Source organism: Sciurus vulgaris, assembly GCF_902686455.1.
Source record: "Sciurus vulgaris genome assembly, chromosome: 1".
Classification (NCBI taxonomy): Eukaryota; Metazoa; Chordata; class Mammalia; order Rodentia; family Sciuridae; genus Sciurus; species Sciurus vulgaris.
Window position 1 is genome coordinate 146,912,132 of NC_136461.1, and position 17,609 is coordinate 146,929,740.

The window sequence follows — 17,609 nt, forward strand, 5'->3', positions numbered from 1 at the left end:
TGCAGGTTAATGACCTTGTTTAATTTGTTCTTCTATCTAAAGCACCTCCCCCAGGGCACCTGTCAGTCAGTGAGCATTAGCAAATCTCTAAGCAATCAACATAAGGGTTTATAAAACAATCTTCCAATTTTACTTAAGATTGATCTACCTAATACTTCATGATGACTTCCTGCAGGTCAAGATATTATAATAAGCCAAGGGGTAGCAAACTACCACTTAGGTCCAGTAAATAAAGTTTTATTGGAACACATCTGCACAAATTCATTTATGTACTATGTGTGTGGCTGCTTTCCTACCACAACAGCAGAACTGGGTAGTTGTAACAGAAATGGTGTAGCCCACAAAGTCTAAAGTATTTATTGTCACTTTATGAAAAAAAGTTTTCTGACCTTTACAATACAAATGGCAGTCATTTATTGAGCATTTACTCCATTCCAAGTGTCAGTTACATGTTTGCACACATTTCTTTTAATTTGAGCTCTAAGATAGTAAGAAATATCTGACCTATGGATATAAATCACAGAGGTCTGAGTAATATTTTCATTTATATGCACATCTGAGAAAGTCATTTCTTTAAAAAACTTTTAACAGTCTATCTGTTTAACAGATAAAATAGTTTAGCTATCTATGGAAAGTTGTACATAAAAGGAAGGAAAATTTGTGCAAAAGTAAATTAATTTGCAAAGTCAATTTTTCTAAGGTCAGCAATTTCTAAAAGACCAACTTATGAGGGTGTAAACCCCAAGAAATATTTTAGTTGAACTATAATTCATGCTGAATTAAAATGATATCATTACTATTGTTATGTAATAGTAATTACTATTGTTAATGTTTAACCTTCCCAAAACTACACTAGGTACTTTACATCATTTATGCTATTCAACACTAACAACTTTATGGGGGAAAAAATACTTTCCCAACGTACAGATGAAACTCAGGGAAGTCAAGGAGATCAGCAATCCGTAAGTGATACAGCCAATATTTAAACTTGGTTTTATCTGAAACCAAAGGCTGTTCTCTTTCCATTTACATGCATGTGTCCCCAAACTACAAAAAGGTGCCAAAAGTTTAATGATCTTAAAGGGTACATAGGTCTCTACTACTGAAGAAATTCATCTTGAGTTGAAAAATCTCAAAATATTTTTGGAACTGCTAGTAGCAGAGTCTTAAAAGCATTTTTAACAAAAAGGAAGCTCATTATTTAGATTTCCATCTTCAATTTCATTACTAATTGGCTGCCATAAGGATGGCAGGAAAATGTACATTATCTGAAAAATACATTCCAAACATGTTGCATGACATTTTCTTCAGTGATTATGGTGAAGACTCAGAAGAGCATACCAGCTGTTTAAATTTTTATCTCCTGGGAAGTGTAAGTCACTGCCAGGAAGCACCTTCCTGGTAAACAGGCATAGTGTGGCATAACTATGCTCTTCAGGTACTTGAAGCAGCATGATTTCCATAAGTAAGCTCCAAGTACAGAAGAACCCCTAAGCTCAAGTAGAATAATGTCATATGAGAAAGTTCCTGATTGTTGGCACCACTATGGCCATCCATTAGATTTTGTTTTATTTTGAGTTTACTTGGTTTTTTTCCAGTCCTGGGGATTGAGTCCAGGGGTGCTCTACCACTGAGCTACATCACCAGCCCATTTTCTTTTTTATTTTGAGACAATGTCTCCCTAAGTTGCTGAAGCTGTTCTCAAACTTGCAATCCTCCTGCCTTGACCTCCCAAAACACTAGGATCACAGGCATGCACCACCATGCCCAATTCAACCACTGGATTTTACAGACATTCAAGTGATATAAACTTTCAAGACAACTTTAATCAAAATATCAGCCTTCATATGAGCTTTTCGTTAATATTGGCTTTCATTAATCCAGTTAATCATATCAACTTTCATTAATCCAATAAGACTACTTGCACTAGGGTTCATTGTAAAGCCTATTCTTATATTTAGAGACATGTTAGTAGTCAAAGTCTAAGTTGCTGAGAGAAGAACTATTACAAAAATATAATAACAGGTATTTATTATATGTGAGATACTGTACTAAAGCATTTACATGTATTTTCTCATTTAATCTTTACAAAAAGCTTATGTGGAAAGTGCTATTGTTATCACAACTTAAAGCACTCTCCTTCTTAATCACTTCATCAATGAAAGGATAAATTCTTCTTAGTAATCTAGGTAATCCCTGACTGTTATTTAACTATAAGAAAGATGATTTTCACTGCAGTTGTTTTAGCCAGCTTTTTGGCTACTATTGCTAAATGACCCCTCCAGCACAACTGTAGAAGAGAAAAAGTTTATTTGAGGGCTCACAGTTTCAGAGGTCTTAGTCCATAAAAGGTTGGCTCCATTCCTCAGGGCTCCAGGTGAGGCTTAGCATCATGGTGGGAGAGGGTGGTGGAGGGAAGCAGCTCACACCACGGTGATCAGGAAGCAGAGAGAGACTCCACTTGCCAGATACAAATATATACCAAATAACCACGACCCAATACCCACCTCCTCCAGCCACACCCTACCACTTCAATTAATCCCACCAGGGCTTAATTAACTGATTGGGTTAAGACTCCTACAACATAATCATTTCTCCTCTGACTCTTCCTGCATTGTCTCACAGATGAGCTTTGGGGGACAACTCGCCTCCAAACCATAACAACAGTTTCACTGAGTTAAAGTGACTAAGCTTGTGGAGTATCTTCTATTGCACAACTCTTTAACTTATAGTAGTAAATTCTCCATTGGAAAGCAGGGGTAGTCTATAAACTACTGCTATGAAAAAGAAGTATGACAAGTGGCCAAGTTTATAGAAGGCATTTTGTTTTAAAACAAAACGTAATGTTCAGGGGCAATAATGAGTCAACTCAATATTCAAGTGGTCCTTAAGAATATCAGATGGCTATGTAAGTCTGTATCAGGTCCTGGCTCTATGATCCTAGATAAGTTGCTCAATCCCACTGGATGTTCTTCCTTATCTATAAATAGTAAGTAGATGATTCATCTACTTCCAAGAGTTATTGAGGGAAATAAATGAGATAATGCACTAAGTGCTCAGTCAATGTCAACTTTAACAATTATAAGATTATTCTTCTATTAATACATCTAGCATCATAATTAGTTATGATTCTGAGACAGTACAGGACTTTAAAGGATCTTCAGAGCCACCAAGAGACAATGATGGTGTTATATGCAGTACCATTTTTCTTTTTCCAGCCTCAGTTTGTTCTCAGAGCAACAAGCATGGCATGGGGTTTGGGGGCTTCAGTCTTGGAGACAAGGACAGGGTTGCAAGTCTGTCTTGGCCTGGGAATATTTGGGATCCCCCAGCTGGGCCATCCAGATCACCCTTCTGGAATCACCAGCTCTCTCCTCTCTCCTCAGTGAACAGGAGAGCGGGTGGGAGGGCAGCTTCACTCAGCAGGAGCCACCATCTCCTCTCTGTGGGACACCCAGCCCCTCTCCTGGGCAGGACCCCAGGGGCCACACAGGTGTGTCTAGATCTCCATGTCCACTGGGCGAATGTTGCCTGTTTTGTGCTCCCTGACCCACAGCTCTCTGTCTTTGGCCAGGTCCACTTTTTGAAGCAGTTGGTCCACCGGCTCAACTGTGCTTTGGTTGAACATGTCCGTCTCGTGCTGCAGGTGTGTGTACTGGCACAAATATTGCCAGATCATCTCCACCCTCTCCACTTCCAGCTGCTCCAGCTCCAAAGTGGTGGTCACCATCTCTTCAAACCACTTGGACTGGGCCTGGTTGTAGAGGTCCACACCAGCCTATGTGGACTTCCTCCATGCCTTCTTGATGTCCTCCTCCGTCTTGTTGCTCAGCTTGATCTCCAGCTGCTGGGTCTTCATCTCCAGGTCTCTCTGCCGCTCTGTGAGGGCTTTCCGGGCCTTCTTCACCAATGCATAGCATAAATGATGTAAAGTACCTAGTGTAGTTTTGGGAAGGTAGTCATTAAACAATAGAAATGATATCATTTTAATTCACTTTTTCATGTCTTTCTTGAAGTTCTCACACAAGTTCATTAGGGGTTTCTCTACCTCCCTGTGAAGCTTGGCTAAGAACTTGAAATGAACTTCTGCTCCATCTGCCAGGCTCTTCTTCACCTGAGCCCATGCTTCTCCCAGGGAGCCTTCCTTCTGTGCAGCCAACGAGTTCTGAGAGAGCTTAGCCAAGTTCTTTGCATATTCTTCTTCAATCTTTATCCTCTCTCGGACAAATTCAGACATTTCTTTCTGCATTTGTTTGCCCTTCAGTTGCTTTTGGAGCAGCAGTTTGAACCCCGCCACGTTACCGTTGCCTTGGGGTCTTTCTTATCAGCTCAGAAGTAGTCACAGTAGCTCCACTCAGTTGGCTTCAGCAGCTGCTGTTCAGGCATTGTGTCTGGGTGAGGGAACGTCACGCAATTTATCATCCTCTCTGTGTGGTCACCTTTATTTTCAAAATTATATACTTTGTCTTCATTGCCTGAGGTTCTGTCTTCCAAGTGGTCTCCTCTGTTGGTGCTACTTTCCATTGAATTTTTATTTTGGTTTATTGATTCCTTCATTTCAAAGATTTCTTCTAGATTTCTTCTCAGGATCTTTATCTCTTTCTTGAAGATATCTTCCCTCTCCTGAAACATAGCTCTGATATAACACTCTTTATATCCTCCTTAAAGTCGTGAAGCAGTTTTACTAAGTATATTCTGAACTCCTTCTCTGACATTTCTTCTACTGGTTTGTCAATGGAGTCTATAAATGAAGCATCCTGGTTTGTTTGGAGTGCTTTATTCCCTTTTATTCCCTTTTTCTTTTTTCATTTTGTTTGTGTATCTTCCCATTTAGCCGTAGGGATCTGAGGTAGTACAGTTTCTACCCTGTAGATTTATAGTGTCCCTGAAGGTTTCCAGAACTTGACAAATCTGGGTTTTAGTTTCCATAGGCTCCACCACGCTGCAGTCCCAAGATGGCTCCTAGATCTGCAGTACCATTTTAATGGTAGTATTTTTTATGGTGTCCAAAATATTTGAGGACAGAATTTGCATATCTGGTTTTCAGAATATGCAGAATATTCAGAACACTCTATTCCTTAATCATTGGTCAATCAAGAGTTTTTGTTGAAATTATACCACATGAAGTACTTTGCATTAAATATTTTGAGTGATAAAGAGTCATGCCTCCTCCTAAAAAGGGTGAGTGATCACATGTGAACTAAAACCCAAATGAAACTATAATTGGGGTGGATGGACATCATCACGCATTTTCCCAAACTCATAAATGTATACCAAAGTAAACCCTAATGTAAATTATCAACTCTGGACAATAAGGAAGTGTTAGGGTGGGCTCATCATTCATAATAAATCTACCACGCTGGTGGGGGGGGGGGTGTTATAAAGGCAAAGTAGATGCATGTGTGGTAGCAAGGGATATGTGGGAAATCACCATACCTTCCTCTCAATTTTTCTGTGAATCTGAAACACTAAAAACTAAAGTCTATTAAAAAAAGGGGGAAAAGGCCAGACAACAAATTGGGAGAAAATACTTGCAAAACATGTATCTGACAAAAAAATTTTATCCAGGTTATAGATTTTTTTAAATCTTACAATTCAATTATAAGATTAAAAAGCTAATGTGGGGGTGGGACTATAACTCAGTTGGTAGAGTGCTCGCCTTACATGCACAAGGCCCTGGGTTCAATCCCCAGCACCACAAAAAAAAAAAAAAAAAAGCTAATGTGGAGCCCAGCACAGTGGCACATGCCTATAATTCCAGTGGCTTGAGAGGCTGAGGCAAGAGGATCGCTAGTTCAAAGCCAGCCTCAGCAAAAGCGAGGCACTAAACAACTCAGCGACACCCTGTCTCTAAATAAAATACAAACTAGGGCTGGGGATGTGGTTCAGTGGTCCAGTGCCCTTGAGTTCAATCCCAGGTACCCTGCCACAAAAAAAAGCTAATGTGGAAATAGAAAAAATTTTTGAACATCTTATCAATGAAGTATCAAGATAGCAAATAATACATGAAAAATGCTCAACACCATTAATCATTAGATAAATGCAAAAGAGAGCAATGAGAAACTACTATCACCAGAATGGCTAAAATTCAAAGACTGACCATATCAAGTAGGGATGAGAAGGTGGGGCAACTAGAACTCTTGTGCATGCTGGTGGAAGTGCAAAATGGTAGAGTCACATTGGAGAACAGTTCCACAGTATCTTACAATGTTAACCAGGCCTTTACCAAATGACCCAGCAATTCCATCCTTACGTTATCCAAGAGGAATTAAAATATATGTTCATACCACTAATGATAGAGAGCTTTTCAAGAGGTTGTTGGGCAGGGCAGGGTGAAGGAAAGGTGGATTTCATAGTGACACAAACATTTTGGTGATAGAAATGTTCCATATCCTAACAGTGTTAATAACTACATGACTATATACAGTCATCAAAGCATGCTCAATTGTACCCTTAAAATTAATGAATTTATTGTATGTTAAAAAGCCTATGTCAACAAGGTTGATGCAAAACTATTAATTAGCAACCTAAGATATGCTATAATAATTGCTAAATAACAGTTGCAATAGGAGATAAAAGAAGACTTAGGAGAGAAAGAAAAGGAAAAGAACTAGCCCTTACTAAGGTCTCTATGCTTTTAAAACATAATAGCTAATCCTCCCAACAAAATATCTGAAAGATAAGTTTAACCAGTTTGCTCTTTACAGAGGAGTCTGACTCTTGAAATGCTAAGAAATATACACCCAGGTCACAAACTTGTAACTGGTAAACTCAAGCCCAAGTTCTCTTGCTGTGAACTCCAAAAACTCACGTGTGACTTGAATAAAGACATAAATGAGATAATACTTAAAACTCAACAAATGTCAAAATCAAACCATAAAAATCAAAGCACCATTAAAATTCTAGCAGAAAGATATTAATTTGTGCAACACTTAACTGATACATAAGAAATCTCAATACTAAGTCCTAATCCAGTAAAAAGAAAATCCAGAATTGGCACAGGAGCAATTTTCATTTTCATAGCAAAAACTAACTTTTTTTTCAGATGGGGGGTCTCACTATGTTGTCCAGGTCCATATGATCTTCCCAGCTCAGCCTCCCAAGTAGCTGTGACTACAGGCAAGCACCACCACACCCAGCTACACCAAAGCATCTTAGAGATATTGTCATAAATTTGCCATGCTAAAATTTCAAATTTACTCATACTCTTTATTCAAGTCCTCAAGGACATTTCTAAAGTAATCTCATTACTTACAGAGTATTAATTCTGAGACCTGACTAGAGATAATACAGTTATTATGTAATATTTAATAGTCCAAATTGGGAAGCTAATATGGTCCTAAAAATACCAAAGAAACCAGTACATAAAAATGTCAACTGCGATCATCAAAAAATCGCTTTTAACTGTGTCTAATTATCTCATGCTCTTTGAAAACAAAGAGTTGTGCATTTTGTATCACATATGGCCTCATGACAAAAATAAGCAGGATTTGGTATGTGAGAGCCCTCCGTGTTATAGCCCATTCTCAGTGATGCAGATGTATCATCTTACAAACTCCATAACTCATCCCACAACTGATCTAATCACTTAATTTTCAACTACTTTAAGGAAGTTTCACCAATAAGCAAATATGTGGAGGGAAGGGGGAACAGATACTTACTAAAAACATTTTACAAATAATTCCAAGCTCCACCTAGCAACCTAAGGCACTTAAACTACAACATTTACGTGACCTGTGCACAAAGGTTCCATAACTGCCATATGTCTAGGCAGCTCAGTTAATGGAGCTTGTGTGATGTATTCATCAGGAAGAAATCCTGGAAGCAATCTATTGGTTCTCCCCAAGAGAGTCATCTTTACATTATCTAGCAAATGTGAACACATATAACACATTACAACAACATAGAAATTGAAAACTTTGTGGAGAAGAGAGAACATGTGCATATTTTTGGTGGGAATAGAAATTAGTATGGCCATTATGAGACATAGTATGAAGGGGATCTAAAAATATGATCTAGGAATCACAATTCGGGATATAGATTCAAAGGAATTAAAATTAGCATGCCAAAGATATCTGAACTCCCATGTTCATTAAAGCATTACTCACAATAGGCAAGATATGGAATCAACCAAAGTGTCCATCAAAGGATGAATGAATAAAGAAAATGTGGTGCGTGCGTGTGTGTGTGTGTGTGTGTGTGTATACAATGGAATATCATTCACCCTTTTAAAGGGAGGAAATTCTGTCAGTTCTGTCATTTGTATCAGTATGGAAAGCCTGGGGGACGCTAAGTGAAATGAACCAGGAACAGAAAGCCAAATACTCCATGATTTCACTTATATGTGGAATTTAAAACATTTGAGCTCATGGAAGCAGAGGATAGGATGAGGGTTGCCAGAGGATGGGGAGCAGTGGGGTGGGGAGGGAAGTGGAAGATGTTGATCAAAGGATACAGGAGGAACCTGCATCAGTGATCTGTTCCAAAACAGCTAAAAGATTCAATCTTAAACGTTTTTAAGCACAAAAATAAAAAGTATGTGAGGTGACAGTCTTGTTAGTTAGACTAACTGAATCATTCTACTTTGCAAACATATATCAAAATATTTCATTGCACCCAATAACATATACAATTATTATTTGTCAACTAAATTTAAAAAAATTAAAAATTGTTTCAAGCACCAGGGAAAAAGAAGAAACAGAGAGCTAAGGTATGTAATTGATAATCTAGGACCCTTCAAAAAGTAATCTTACCTAAAACTATCTAAATAATTAAGAGAAAATATACTTATGTCAAATATTTGTTAAAAGATTTTACTTAATGTTTAAACTCTAGCCAGAGCAATTAGGAGAAAGAAATTAAAGGAATACAAATAGGAAAAGAAGAACTCAAGACTATCATTATTTGCCGATGACATAATTCTATATTTAGAAGATCCAAAATATTGCACCAGAAAACTTCTAGAACTAGTAAGTGAATTAAGCAAAGTAGCATAATATAAAATCAACACCCACGAATCAAACATGTTCCTATACATCAGTGATGAATCTACTGAAAGGGAAATTAGAAAAACTGCCCAATAGCCTCAAAAAAAAAAAAAATACTTGGGAATCAATCTAACAAAAGAGGTGAAAAACCTCTGCAATGAGCACAATAGAACACTAAAGAAAGAAATTAAAGAAAACCTTAGAAGACAGAAAGATCTCCCATACTCTTGGATAGGCAGAATTAATATAGTCAAAATGGCCATACTACCAAAAGGGTTATACAGAGTCAATGCAATTCCAATTAAAATTTCAATGATGTACCTTATAGAAATAGAGAAAGCAATCATGAAATTCATTTGGGAGAATAAGAGACCCAGAATAGCTAAAGCAATCCTTAGCAGGAAGAGTGAAGCAGGAGGTATCACAATACCAGACTTTCAACTATACTACAAAGCAATAGTAACAAAAATGGCATGGTATTGGCACCAAAATAGACAGGTAGACCAGTGGTACAGAATAAAGGACACAGAAACAAACCCACATAAATACAGTTATTTTATACTAGACAAAGGTGTACAATGGAGAAAAAATAGCCTGTTCAACAAATGGTGCTGGGAAAACTGGAAATCCATATGCAGTAAAATGAAATTAAACCTCTATCTCTGACCCTGTACAAAACTCAACTCAAAATGGATCAAGGATCTAGGAATTAGACCAGAGACCCTGCACCAAATAGAAGACAAAATAGGCCCCAATCTTCATCATGTCGGCTTAGGTCCAGACAAGACTCCCAAAGCATAAGAAATAAAAACAGGAATGAATAAATGGGATAGAGTCAAACTAAAAAGCTTTTTCTCAGCTGAGGAAACAATCAATAATGTAAAAAAAAGCCTACAGAGTGGGAGAAAACCTTTACCACATGTACTTCAGATACAGCACTAATCTCCTGAAATTATAAAGAACTCAAAAAACTTTACATCAAGAATACAAATAACCCAATCAATAAATGGGCTAAGGAAATGAACAGACACTTCACAGAAGAAGATTTATGAACAATCAACAGATATATGAAAAAATGTTCAACATCTCTACTAATATGAGAAATTCAAAACTACCCTAAGATTTCATCTCACCCCAATTAGAATGTCTATTATAAGAATATAAGCAACAACAGGTGTTGGCGAGGATGTGGGGAAAAAGATACACTCATGATTGCAAATTGGTGCAGCCACTCTGAAAAGCAGTATTGAGATTTCTTAGAAAACTTGGAATGGAGCCACCATTTGATCCAACTATCCCACTCCTTGGCCTATATCCAAAGGACTTAAAATTATCATATTACAGTGACACAGTCACATCTATGTTTATGGCAGCACAATTCATGATAGCTAGATTGTGGAACCAACCTCAATGCCCTTCAATAGATGAATGAATAAAGAAACTGTGAAATATATACACAATGGAATATTATTCAATCATAAAGAAGAATAAAAATATGGCATTTGCAGGTAAATGGATGGAGTTGGAGAATATCATGCTAAGCAAAATAAGTCAATTCCCCAAAACCAAAGGCTCAATATTTTCTCTGATATGCAGATGCTAATTCAAAATAAGGGTAGGGAGCTAGGGAAAAATAGTTACTTTAGATTAGGGAGAGGAGAGTAAAGAGAGGGGAAGGGGTGTGGGTATAGAAAGGACAGTAAAGTCAAACAGACATTATTACCTTTATGTACATATATGAGTGCATAACTGATAGGATCCTACAATATATACAATCAGAAAAATAAGAAATTATACTCCATTTATGTATGATTTATCAAAATGCATGAATGTATTCTACCGTCATGTATAACTAATTAGAACAAATAAAAAAAAATTTAAAGAAGGAAAAGTTGTATATTTGAAGCACTTCCAATGGGTGAAAATGACATTTCAATTAATGCTTTTTAGTTTGAATCTATCCCATTTATTGATTCTTGCTTTTATTTCTTGTGCAATGGGAGTCCTGTTAAGAAATTCTGATCCTAAGCCGACATGTTGAAGATTTGGACCTACTTTTTCTTCTATAAGATGCAGGATCTCTGGTCTAATTCCAAGGTCCTTGATCCATTTTGAGTTGAGTTTTGTGCAGGGTGAGAGATAGGGGTTTAGTTTCATTCTGCTGCATATGGATTTCCAGTTTTCCCAGCACCATTTGTTGAAGAGGCTATCTTTTCTCCATTGCATATTTTTGGCCCCTTTGTCTAGTATGAGAAAATTGTGTTTATTTGGATTTGCGTCTGCGTCCTCTATTCCGTACCACTGATCTACCTGTCTATTTTTGTACCAATACCATACCATTTTTGTTACTATTGTTTTGTAGTATAGTTAAAGTTTTAGTATTGCGTTACCCCCTGCTTCACTCTTCCTGTTAAGGATTGCTTTAGCCATTCTGGGTTTCTTCTTCTTCCAGATTAATTTCATGATTGCTTGCGCTATTTCTGTAAGGTACGTCATTGGGATTTTAATTGGAATCGCATTGAATCTGTATAGCACTTTTGGTAGTATGGCCATTTTGACAATATTAATTCTGCCTATCCAAGAGTTTGGGAGATCTTTCCATCTTCTAAGGTTTGCTTTAATTTCTTTCTTTAGTGTTCTATTGTGCTCATTGTAGAGGTCGTTCACCTCTTTTGTTAGATTGATTCCCAAGTTTTTTTCTTTTTTAAGCTATTGTGAATGGGTAGTTTTCCTAACTTCTCTTTCTGAAGATTCATCACTTAGTATAAAAATGCATTGGATTTATGAGCATTGATCTTATATCCTGCTACTTTACTGAATTCACTTATCCATATGATGTGTAAGTCTACATTTTGATTGATCAGAAATGTATCCAAATTTAGAAAGAATAAAGTTACTCTTTATAAGAAGAAACTGATGTGTCCTAGAGCGAAATGCCACAAATTGAAATGGCATGAGATTGAAAGGACATAAGATTCCTGATGTCATCCACACTGCAGGTGTTGGTGTGGGACTCTGGCTGCATTCATGGGGGAGGGATGAGGACAAATTAGTAGTCGCTCAGCCCTGGCCATGAAGGGACTTCCGTGCCTTCTCCCATGGGGGTAGTTTGCAAATTCATCCTACTAACATTTTAAGAGAATCGTCACTTTTTATTCCCAAGGCATAGGTAGTACAAAGAATGGATCCTTAGCTGCTGTTTTCTTGGGTTGAATAGTTCTTTACTTGATGTTGGCAAACCTTTTACCTACCTTTCTTAAGTCACCAAAGAATAAAAAGTGTTACAAAGTGTTTAAGTAATCAAAGTAGTCATTAAGTAAAATCTTTTTTATTTATTATTTTTATTTATTTTTATTTATTATTTTTTAAATTAGTTTTCATTAGTTATACATGACAGTAGAACACACTATGAAACCACACATAAATGGAATATAATTTCTCATTTTTTTTGTACATGATGTAGAATCCCAAGGGTCATGTAGTCATATATGTACTAGGGTAATAATAGGTGATTCATTCTACTATCCTTCATACCCCCATGCCCCCTGCCCTCTCTTCACTCCCTTCTACCTAATCTAAAGTAACTCTTCTTCTCTAGCCCCTCTGCCCTTATTGTGAGTTAGCATCTGCATATCAGAGAAAACATTTGTCTTTTGGTTTTGGGGGATTGGCTTATTTCACTTAGCATGATATTCTCCAGCTCCATCCATTTACTGGAAAATGTCATGATTTCATTCTTATTCAAGGCTGAGTAATATTCCATTGTGCATATATACCAGATTTTCTTTATCCATTCATCTGTTAAAGGGCATCTAGGTTGGTTCCATAGTTTAAATATTGTGAGTTGAGCTGCTATTAACACTGATGTGGCTGCAACACTGCAGTATGCTGATTTTCAATCTTTGGAATATAAACTTAAGAGTGGGATAACTGGGTCGAATGGTGGTTCCACTCCAATTTACTGAGATATCTCCATATCAGTTTCCATAATGGTTGCACCAATTTGCATTCCCACCAGCAACGTATGAGTGTACCTTTGTCTCCACATCCTCACCAACAATTATTTTTGCTTATTTATTTTTGATAATTGCCCTTCTGGAGTGAGATGGAATCTTATATTTGATCTGCATTTCTTTAATTGCTAGAGATGTTGAACATTTTTTCATATATTTGTTGAGCAACTCTATTTCTTCTTCCATGAAGTGTTTGTTCAGTTCCTTAGCCCATTTATTGATTGGGGGTTTTGTTGTTGTTGTTGTTGTTTTGTTTTTTGATTTTTGTTTTTTTTTGTTTTGTTTTGGGTTTTGGTTTTTTTTGTTTTGTTTTTTGTTTTTTGTTTGTTTGTTTTTTGTTTTTTTTTTTTTTTTTTGGTGTTTTTTGAGTTCTTTATCTATGCTGGAGATTAGTACTCTGATGTACATGTGGTAAAGATCTTCTCCCATTCCTGGAGGCTCTCTCTTCATGTTATTGTCTATTTCTTTTGCTGAGAAGAAGCTTTTTAGTTTGAATCCGTCCCATTTACTGATTCTTGATTTTACTTCTTTTGCTTTAGGAGTCTTGTTAAGAAAGTCAGATCCTAAGCCAACATGATGAAGATTTGGGCCTACTTTTCTTCTATTAGGCGCAGGGTCTCTTTACTAGTGTCTAAGTCTTTGATACACTTTAAGTTCAGTTTCGTTCAGGGTGAGAGATAGGGGTTTAATTTCATTTTGTTACATGTGGCTTTTCATTTTTCCCAGCATCATTTGTTCAATAGTCTATCTTTTCTCCAGTTAATATTTTTGGTGCCTTTGTCTAGTATGAGATAACTGTATTTGTGTGGGTTTGTCGCTTTGTCTTCTATTCTATACCACTGGTCTATGTGTCTATTTTGGTGCCAATACCATGTCATTTTGATTACTATGGCTCTGCAGTATAGTTTAAGATCTGGTATTGTTACACCTCCTGCTTCACTCTTCTTACTAGGGATTGCTTTGGCTATTCTGGGTCTCTCATTTTTCCAAATGAACTTCATGATTGCTTTTATTAGTTCTATGAAGAATGTCATTGGCATTTTAATAGGAGTTGTTTTAAATCTATATAACACCTTTGATAGTGTGGCCATTTTGACTATACTAATTCTGCCTATCCAGGAGCATAGAAGGTCTTTCCATCTTCTAAGATCTTCTTCACCAAAAAAAAAATAATAATAAACCTTCTTCAATTTCTTTCTTTAGTGTCGGTAGTTTTTATTGTATAGGTCTTTCACCTCTTTTGTTAGATGGATTCCCAAGTGTTTTTTTGTTTTGTTTTGAGGCTATTGTGAATGGGGTAGTTTTCCTAATTTCTCTTTCAGTAGATTCATCACTGATGCATAGGAACATCTTTGAATTATGGGTGTTAATTTTATATCCTGCTACTTTGCAGAATTCATTTATTAGTTCTAGAAGTATTCTGGTGGAATTTTTCAGATCTTCTAAATATAGAATTATGTCATTGGCAAATAGTGATAGTTTTGAGTCCTTCTTTTCCTATTCGTATCCTTTTAATTCCTTTCTCCTGTCTAATTGCTCTGGCTAGAGTTTCAATAGAGTTCTATTCAATGTTGAATAAAAGTGGTGAAAGAGAGCATCCTTTTCTTGTTCCACTTTTTAGAGGGAAAACTTTCAATTTTTCTCTGTTTAGAATTATGTTGGCCTTGGGTTTAGCATATATGGCTTTTAGAAAGTTGAAGTATGTTCCTACTGTCCCTAGTTTTTCTAGGGTTTTGAACATGAAGGAGTTCTGTATTTTGTCAAATGCTTTTTCTGCACCTTTTGAGATGATCGTATGATTCTTGTCTTTAAGCCTACTGATATGATGAATCACGTTTATTGATTTCCATATGTTGAACCAACCCTGCATCCCTGGGATGAACCCCACTTGATCATGGTGCACTATCTTTTTATCAAATACATAACTTTTTCTTTATGCCACACGATCATCCTTGTACTGGTTATCTTATTCTAATTTCTCTGTGATAAAATACCCCCCCAAAAAAAACAAATGAGGAAGAAAGGTCTATATTGGCTCACAGTTTCAGAGGCTTCAGTCTGTGTCATCTGGCGTCCTTGACTTTAAGACTGTGGTGAGGCAAAACATCCCAGGGGGGAGCACAAGATGGAGTGAAGCTGCTCACCTCATGGTGGCAGAAGCAAAGAGAGAGAAGATGGGCTAGAGTCCTAGAGGCCAGGCATCAGCAAGCACCACCTCATTTAATCTCCCCCACAATCTTGAGGTTCAAGGTTGATAGATGTTTTACCCAAGCTGATTAAAACACACATTTCTAGATCATGGATCAAACCCAATATTATCATTAGCCTACTCTCTTATTGAACTTATTTTGAACAATATTTCTGCCTTTCCTTGATCACAGGATTTTAATATCATGAGAAACCTACATAGCAAGTCTAGAGATAGATTTAAAAGAGGAGAAAGAAAAATCACACATTTCAAATTATTTCAGGAGATTCAGGCAGCCACAGGGTCAGCCCTTTGGTTATTTAGTCATTATGTTCCTTGAACCAAAATTATATGTTGACAATCACTCCACTGAGGCAATTTTGCTTATTTAGCAAATGTCTGTATTTTCTTCCCATAATTTTGAAATTTGTGGTAACTCTGACTACCACTACAAGGAACAACTTGATTTAATAAAAATAAAATACTGTGGAAGGGTTCAGGTGTTCATTTTGAATTGCACAGTAATTCGCTGGGTGTAGAATTGTGATACTGAGATCTTTACAAATCTCATCACCTGTCCTGGCCCACGATCCCCATCAGCAGCCTAAATGTACCCCAGTCTTTCTCACTGTTTAATCTACTTTTACCCTAGTAAGTTGAATTTGTTCTCATCCAAACCATGCCAACTCCACTTGAAAATTTCCAGCCCAAATTATATCTGGTGGGGTTTTCATAACATACCACCAAGAGTCACAAACATTACAATATATGAAACTGTAATGATATGATAGTAACGCCCTATATCCCTAGTGAACAATTCTTTCTAACAACCTTGGTATAAACTGATTACACATATGATTATAATTTTTAGTATTCATTTAGTTCAAACAATGAATTAGATGCCATGACAATATAATGCATAAGCATTTTATTCTTTAAATAAGATGCTTTCCTACCGTGCATCTTAATTGCAGAACGAGGGAAGCATTCTAACTAAAGTCAATGTTTTAGTATTATCTAAAATTATCTTCTCCCAAATATGAACATCCTGGCTATGGCAAAGGTCTTAGGTTGTTTCCCCAGCATCTGATCCTAAAGCAAGGATTTGAAGGTATGGTTCTAGGTTACATGCCTACAGTGTTTAGGAATACCAGACACCGTGGGGATTCATGCAAATACTCTCTGTCTCTGAAATAGTTCCAAATATATTTATTTACTTGCATGCATATAATGATCTATTTTAGAACTCTGATTTTATGTTAATCCCCCTCAAAAAACATTGTTCTCAAGCAGTAGAAATTGGCCTGAGACATGACACAGTGCCTCAGACCCAGAGCCTTCACTACCATACAGCACAGTTGCCTTCAGTCAATATACTAAGCAAGAACGTCTGCACATTGTTGGCTTCTCTTTTGTCCTTTTATTTTGTGATCTGTGAATAATTATGACCAGACTGTTCAAGGAAAAAAAAAAAAACCATCAGGGAATCAGCCCAGAAGTTGAAAGACAAGTAAATTTATACCCCTGGAGGTGTCATCTGGAAGTGCTCAAGGACACTGAGGGTAAAGATCTGCTAGGCAGGGGACAAGCAAAGGAAGCCCTTGACAATCCGAGGCATCATAAACATGACTGCAGCCCAGGAAGACTGAGCAGCAACTGCCGAGTAGGAACTGAGAGGAAGGGGCTGAGGCCAGAGTCACCGCATGACTTCAGGGGCGTTGAAGAGAACAGAAAGTTACTGGAAAATCTGCCATTATAAGTCACAGTCTTCCCTTCCACTGTCACTTACGTCGTGTAAGAAAGAGCAAAGGGGGCTGGGGAGATAGATCAGTGGGTAGAGTGCTCGCCTTGCAAGCACAAGGCCCTGGGTTTGATCCCCAGCACTGCAAAAAAAAAAAAAAAAAAAGCAAAGAGATGGGGCTTCCCTGATCTTCCCTGTTCTGTGCCATCACAGGGCACAGAGGAGAAGCTTTCTATATACCCTTCCCACCAGCCCCACACCCAAAGGTCCTCTGATTTCATCCATTTCTCAACTCACTTGCTGGACCCCCATCACCCTGTAGAGAGGGCCATCCTTGGGTGTCCCAGGTGAATTTCAAGGACTCAGAAACTGGGGACAAGAACCGGCACATAGCCAGCCCAGCATGATCGCTCTGCAGGGACAGAGCAAAGGAAACGGGAAACCTCTGCAAAACTGGAGTGGCAGCCGTCACGTTAGCATCAATAGATGCTGTAATGCCAACACGTGCATGTGCTGAGTCAGGAAATGGGAGACTTGGGGGGTATTATACTATTAAATTACAGCCATTAGTTATTGTCTTATGTTCATTTGTAAGAAAAAATATTTCAATCATGCACATATTCAATCCATTAAAAATGATCTGAGAAGCAGTGTTTGTCCTTCTAACCCTGCACTGCTGC

The 17,609-nt window shown here is 37.4% G+C and overlaps 1 protein-coding gene and 1 pseudogene across 3 annotated transcripts in view; both read right to left on the reverse strand.

Moving 5' to 3' along the window:
* The window catches only part of SLCO5A1 (solute carrier organic anion transporter family member 5A1), a 150,827-nt gene that overhangs the window by 99,294 nt on the left and 33,924 nt on the right, over positions 1-17,609 (reverse strand). The gene's annotated exons all lie outside the window — the stretch shown is intronic.
* On the reverse strand, positions 842-10,135 carry LOC306638060 (growth arrest-specific protein 7-like; annotated as a pseudogene). Its single transcript has one exon. The product of its transcript is annotated as a growth arrest-specific protein 7-like (transcript).